This window comes from Carassius gibelio, chromosome B9 (assembly GCF_023724105.1).
Source record: "Carassius gibelio isolate Cgi1373 ecotype wild population from Czech Republic chromosome B9, carGib1.2-hapl.c, whole genome shotgun sequence".
Taxonomy (NCBI): Eukaryota; Metazoa; Chordata; class Actinopteri; order Cypriniformes; family Cyprinidae; genus Carassius; species Carassius gibelio.
The window spans coordinates 1,920,118-1,926,731 of NC_068404.1; the positions used below are offsets into that span (position 1 = coordinate 1,920,118).

The 6,614-nt window shown below is 47.8% G+C and overlaps 1 long non-coding RNA gene across 1 annotated transcript; it reads right to left on the reverse strand.

The window, feature by feature from the left end:
• Positions 1 to 409: 409 nt before the first annotated feature.
• Positions 410 to 6,254, reverse strand: LOC127965472 (uncharacterized). Its single transcript, XR_008155309.1, has 3 exons — positions 5,811 to 6,254; positions 1,433 to 1,508; positions 410 to 1,097 (listed from the first exon to the last, which is right to left on the reverse strand). It is a non-coding gene; the product is annotated as an uncharacterized LOC127965472 (long non-coding RNA).
• Between the last annotated feature and the right edge of the window lie 360 nt (positions 6,255 to 6,614).

Sequence of the window (6,614 nt, forward strand, 5' to 3'; positions counted from 1 at the left end):
GAATTTAGCTGAGAACAAAAGGAGAAGACAAATTCAGAGTCAAAATCAACTGAACAACATCACAGAGCAGACAGTTGCTACAGAACTCTGGATTACACACAAACACACACACACACACACACACGCGCACACACACACACACACACACACACTTACTGTCTGCTCGAGTGATGCTTTGAGTGTTACGGAGTAAATCTGTTAAAAAACACTTGTGTAGTATGTGAGAGTTTCATAACACTACATTTAATTACTTTTTCTTAACACACTTATAGCTATCATTCTGTATTAGTATTGAAGATCTGATGATTGAACAACACCAAGTTGTATAGGAAAGGCATTCATCCAATGAATATAAAATATAGTACAAATCATAGTACATGCAGAATATGGAAAAGACAGACTGCAAATGTATATATTAGTCAGTTTCATTTGCCAGAGTGCATTTCAGAAGTACATACTGTAAAATGTAAAGTTAGCAGCAGTGGTAGGTTTTTAAAGGATGCTTTGTAAAATTCAGAAATAAGTCATAAATAGCCAAAAAAGTCTCTCCAGAACTGTTGCTCTGTCCAATATACCCAAAAGTGAAAATGTGCAGTTGTTTCCGTATTGAGCTCAGGGGTGAATTATACTGAATCTGTTTATTTTCAGTGGAAATCTAAAATTTCCTTTTGCATTTGCTGGTTTATACATAATATTAGCATTGCAGAGGGAATATGATTTAAATAGGTTGGCCGGTGACCAGAAACTCCACAAGCTTGGTTTGAGGTCATGGCCAAAAACGGTTTATATGCCTAAGAAATACAATGCTTCTTATTATTTTATTAACATTACACCACAGAAATATAAAAACAAAATGATCAGTAAAATGTCCTGGTGATTTTTTTTTCTTAATATCATCATGACTATTTTCAAAAACAGAAACTAAATTCCAAAAAAATTCCTCTAGCATATCATTGCTTCAGTATAAAACCGCAGTGAAGTCATCCAGTGCATCTACCGTACGTAGCAGAATCAATCGCGTGTTACAGAAATAGTAAGATGGTCAAAGTGCACGTCTCCTGCGGGAACGGGGTTTAGTTGATGATGAGAGCCAGTGCCTAAAGAAAGAACATGTTTTTGTGAAAATAATGTTACATTGGAGGCCTTGCCTAAAACATTGAGCTGTGGAGCTCATATGAACAATACAGGTTCAAATCCAGCTTGCAACCGTTCTTATTCTCCTGTTTTCTCCAACAATTAATGTGCTGTCTTTAAATCCTATAAAAACATAAATATTATAAATAAAAATAATAAACTGTCAAAACAATTAAAATCACATGCATGAATTATAACGTTATGGTCGAGTTATCTTTAGATCAAGTGAGCTACAATGTGTCACGCCCCCGGGCTGATCTGTCTGTTTTTCCCCATAGTGGGTGTTGTTTACACTTACCATGTGCTTCTGTGTCACCGTGGTGCCCGTCTCCGCCCTCTTGTTTCATTATTATCTTGTTATTGGTCACCATCACCTGCTCTCCATTATGATAATCACTCCTTCTCTATTTAGTCTCCTCATGTGTGCTGTCTGTTGTCAGATCGTCGAGTTGTTCTCGTTTTGTTTTCATCCTCTAGTTTTGTTTTTTCCCACTTCCTCCTGCTTTCAGGCAGCGCTACTCTCCAGCCTTCCGTGTAAGAGCTCACCGATCGCTGTCAGTCCTCTTCTTCGCCGCGCCGCAGCGCGCCACCAGTTCCCCGCCTCAACAGCGCCCCTGCCTCCCTGTCCGTTTATCCGGGCATTGCATCAGAGGATTTCCAAGTGGAATTCGTCCAGGAGGCTCTTTTGGATCTGCTCCAGACTGCCCTGTTCCTGGATAGTTTTTGTTTGTTAATTCTTATTTTTATATTTTCTGTCCTTTTGAAATTAAGCCCATCTAATAAACTGACCATTTGAGCACCTGCAACTGAGTCCCAGTCTCGCCCTTGACAGAACGATCTGACCACCATGGACTAAGCAGGTGCAGATCCCCTCAGATCAGCCGTCACCCAGCAGGGCATTCATGCCTCCCAGCTAACATCCACGTCCCGGGAGGTTGAGTTCCTTAATGCCAAGTTGTCGGAGCTGACTGCCCAGCTCCAGGAACTTCGGAGACAGACATCTGCAAGATCGGAGGACCCCACTAGCCTTTCCTCTACCCGTCATGATCCTGAGCCTCATGCCAACAACCCACCTCCCTATGATGGGAACCCTAACTCCTGCAGAGCCTTCCTGTCTCAGTGCTCCCTAGTCTTCGCCCTCCAGCCCCGCCGGTATGCCCAGGAAGAGACTAAGGTGGCTTATGTTCTAACCCTCCTCACAGGCAGGGCCCGTGACTGGGGAACTTCAGTGTGGGAGGCCCGGGCTCCCTTTTGTGCCTCGTTTGAGGCTTTTCGACACAGGAGATGGTCAAATTATTCGACCGTTCTGCTCGGGGTGATGAGGCAGCAGCCCAGCTGGCACGGCTACGGCTAGGAGGCTGTTCAGTGACTGAGTATGCCATTGAATTCAAGACCTTAGCAGCGGCCTGTGACTGGAATGAGGGGGCTTGCAGAGCTGTGTTTCGTGCTGGACTAGACGAGGAGATCCAAGACAAGATCGCCACCCAAGTGCTTCCATGCAGTTTCGATGATCTGGTCGACCTGGCCCACCGTGTTGAGAGCCGCCTTCGCCTTCGTCATCAACAATTGACTGCTCGCACTTCTTGGAGGTTGGGTGAAATGACCAGCGAATCCACCCCGGTCCTGCCTCTGCCATCTCCTGCTGACCCTGAACCCATGCAGGTGGGACATCTGCGTCTTACTCCTCAGCAGAAGCAAGAGAGACTCACCCGGGGCTTATGTCTCTACTGTGGGAGGGCCGGACACTTCGTCGGAAAATGCCCACTAAAAGCCAAGGCCCATCAGTAGCCAGGGGGATTCTGGTGGGCACATCTCCGCTTAATTTCCCCCACTCCTCCCGCACACTACTTCCTGTGGGTGTCCAGTTCTAGTCACTCCTGTTCGGCCCTGGTGGATTCTGGGGCTGGTGGTAGTTTCCTGGACACGGCATTGGCCAAGCAGTGGGGAATTCCCGCCATTCCCCTCTCTACTCCTATCTCTGTTCGGTCTCTGGATGATTCCCCTATCACTACCATCACTCACCTCACCCCTCCTGTAAGTCTTATCGTTTCTGGCAATCACCATGAGATAACCAAGCTGTACCTTCTTGATTCCCCGAGTGCCCCCGTGGTTCTGGGACACCCGTGGTTGGTGCAGCACGGCCCTCATGTGGATTGGGCCAGAAACTCAGTCTTGTCTTGGAAACAGTCTTGTCTTGAGTCTTGTTTGGGTTCTGCCTCTTTTCCTGGTGTTGAGTTTCCTGTTGTGCAGGTGGATGATGCTGATCTGTCCGGGGTGCCAGAGGAGTACTGCGATCTGCGGCAGGTCTTCAGCAAGTCCCGGGCTGTGTCCCTGCCTCCTCACCGGCCTTATGATTGTGCCATCAACCTCCTCCCAGGCACTTCTCCGCCCAGGGGTCGGTTATATTCCCTGTCTGGTCCAGAAAGAGAGGCTATGGACAAATCTATTCGTGAGTCCCTTAATGCCGGTCTCATCCGTCCCTCCTCGTCTCCTGCTGGGGCAGGGTTTTTCTTTGTTAAGAAGAAGGACGGCTCCTTGCGCCCTTGTATTGATTACAGAGGTTTGAATGACATTACCGTTAAGAATATGTACCCCCTGCCCTTAATGTCATCTGCCTTTGAGCTTTTGCAGGGAGCCAGGTCTTCAGTAAATTGGACCTCCGTAATGCTTATCACCTGGTTCGGATTCGAGAGGGGGATGAGTGGAAGACAGCATTCATCACTCCTTCGGGACATTATGAGTACCTGATGCTACCCTTTGGCCTGACAAATGCCCCAGCTGTCTTCCAGGCCCTGGTTAATGACGTGTTGCGAGACATGGTTAACAAGTTTGTCTTTGTGTACCTAGATGACATTCTTATTTTTTCTCCTTCACTTCAGGTACACACCCAACACGTGCGCCAGGTGCTACAATGGCTGCTGGAGAACCAGCTATATGTTAAAGCGGAGAAGTGCGTTTTCCACTCCAAATCAGTTCCCTTCCTGGGCTATATCATTTCGGCGGAGGGAATCAAAGCTGATCCCGCTAAGGTAAGGGCCGTAGCCGAGTGGCCACCTCCAGACTCACGAAAGGCACTGCAGCGGTTTCTGGGATTTGCCAACTTCTACAGGCGCTTCATCAGAAACTTTAGTCAGGTTGCTGCACCCTTGACAGCTCTTACCTCCACTAAGGTACCGTTTAGGTGGAATTTGAAGGCTCAGGAGGCCTTTAATGACCTAAAGTCCCGAATCATTTCTGCTCCTGTTCTTTCATTTCCAGACCCTGAACGTCAGTTTATTGTGGAGGCGGATGCTTCTGAGATTGGAGTAGGTGCGGTCCTTTCTCAGAGATCCCCCAGAGATGGGAAGGTACATTCCTGTGCCTACTACTCTCACCGCCTGAGCCCAGCAGAACGGAATTATGACGTAGGGAACTGGGAACTGTTGGCGGTCAGACTGGCCTTGGGTGAGTGGCGTCACTGGTTGGAGGGGTCAGCACAGCCCTTCTTGGTTTGGACGGACCATAAGAACTTGGAATACGTCCGTTCGGCCAAGAGGGTGAGTTCACACCAGGCCCGATGGGCACTCTTCTTTGGCCGGTTCAACTTCTCTCTCTCGTTTCGCCCAGGCTCCAAAAATATAAAACCTGATGCCCTCTCCCATCTTTACAGGGATACAAAAAGAACCAGTGTATCTACTGAAACAATTATCCCTAAAGAAATTGTGGTAGGGTCCCTCTCCTGGGACGTGGAGAGGAGAGTGCTGGAAGCCATACGAGAGAGAGAGGTGCCAAGGGAGTGCCCAGAGGGTAGACTTTTTGTGCCAGCTGGGCTGCACCCTGAAGTCCTCCAGTGGGGGCATTTATCCAAGTTAGTCTGTCATCCTGGGGTTCGGAGATCTCTGGCTGCCATCCGCCAGCGATTTTGGTGGCCATCCATGGCCCAGGACATCAGGCAGTTTGTGTTTGCCTGCCCAATTTGCGCCCAGAACAAGAGTTCTAATCAGCCTCCTGTTGGTCTGCTACACCCCTTACCCATCAGTTTGTCTCCCGGTTCTGGAAGGAGTTCTGTCGACAGATCGGGGCCTCCACGAGTCTATTGTCAGGTTTTCACCCTCAGACCAATGGGCAGACCGAGCGGGCAAACCAGGTTCTGGAACAAGCTCTCCGCTGCCTGACGTCCCATAATCCGAGTTCTTGGAGCCAACAGTTATCCTGGATTGAATATGCCCATAACTCCTTGCCAGTGGCGTCCACAGGTATGTCTCCATTCCAGTGCTCCATTGGTTTTCAACCTCCTATGTTCCCCTCACAGGAGCCCGATGCTGCTGTTCCGTCTGCCTTAGCCTTCGTCCGCAGGTGTCGCCGCACCTGGAGGAGGGCTGAGGAAACCTTGGCTCGGGTTTCCAGACGAACCAAAGCAGCGGCTGACCGTCACCGTATTCCTGCTCCCCGTTACGTATGTGGTCAGAGAGTATGGATCGGTCGCTGATCGAGGACTTCAACCGGCAGCGTGGTGGTACCTTCCCTGGAGCACCAGGGGGCGCTCCTGGGGAGGGGGGTAATGTCACGCCCCGGGCTGATCTGTCTGTTTTTCCCCATAGTGTGTGTTGTTTACACTTACCATGTGCTTCTGTGTCACCGTGGTGCCCGTCTCCCCCCTCTTGTTTCATTATTATCTTGTTATTGGTCACCATCACCTGCTCTCCATTATGATAATCACTCCTTCTCTATTTAGTCTCCTCATGTGTGCTGTCTGTTGTCAGATCATCGAGTTGTTCTCGTCCATGTCTCAACTTTATCCACATCTCTTGTTTAGCCTGCACAGAGATCGTGCCCGTTTTGTTTTCATCCTCTAGTTTTGTTTTTTCCCACTTCCTCCTGCTTTCAGGCAGCGCTACTCTCCAGCCTTCCGTGTTAGAGCTCACCGATCGCTGTCAGTCCTCTTCTTCGCCGCGCCACAGCGCGCCACCAGTTCCCCGCCTCAACAGCGCCCCCGCCTCCCTGTTAGTTTATCCGGGCATTGCATCAGAGGATTTCCAAGTGGAATTCGTCCAGGAGGCTCTTTTGGATCTGCTCCAGACTGCCCTGTTCCTGGATAGTTTATGTTTGTTAATTCTTATTTTTATTTTTTCTGTCCTTTTGAAATTTAAGCCTATCAAATAAACTGACCTTTTGAGCACCTGCAACTGAGTCCCAGTCTCGCCCTTGACACAATGGTGTAAATTAAGTCCAGCGGTGTATGTTTCTATATTGATCAGTGCTATCAAACGATTATTCATGATTAATTCATTTAGCAGACACTTTTTATCCACAGTGGTTAACATTAATATTACTATAAAATATTAATATTTTAATTCAGAAAGGACACTTTAAATTGATAAAGTCACAGTAAAGACATTGTTACACAAAATATATATTTCAAATATTTTCACTGTTCTCTTCATTTTTTTTTTATTATCAAAGAATCATGAAAAAATATATATCATGGTTTTCACAAAAAT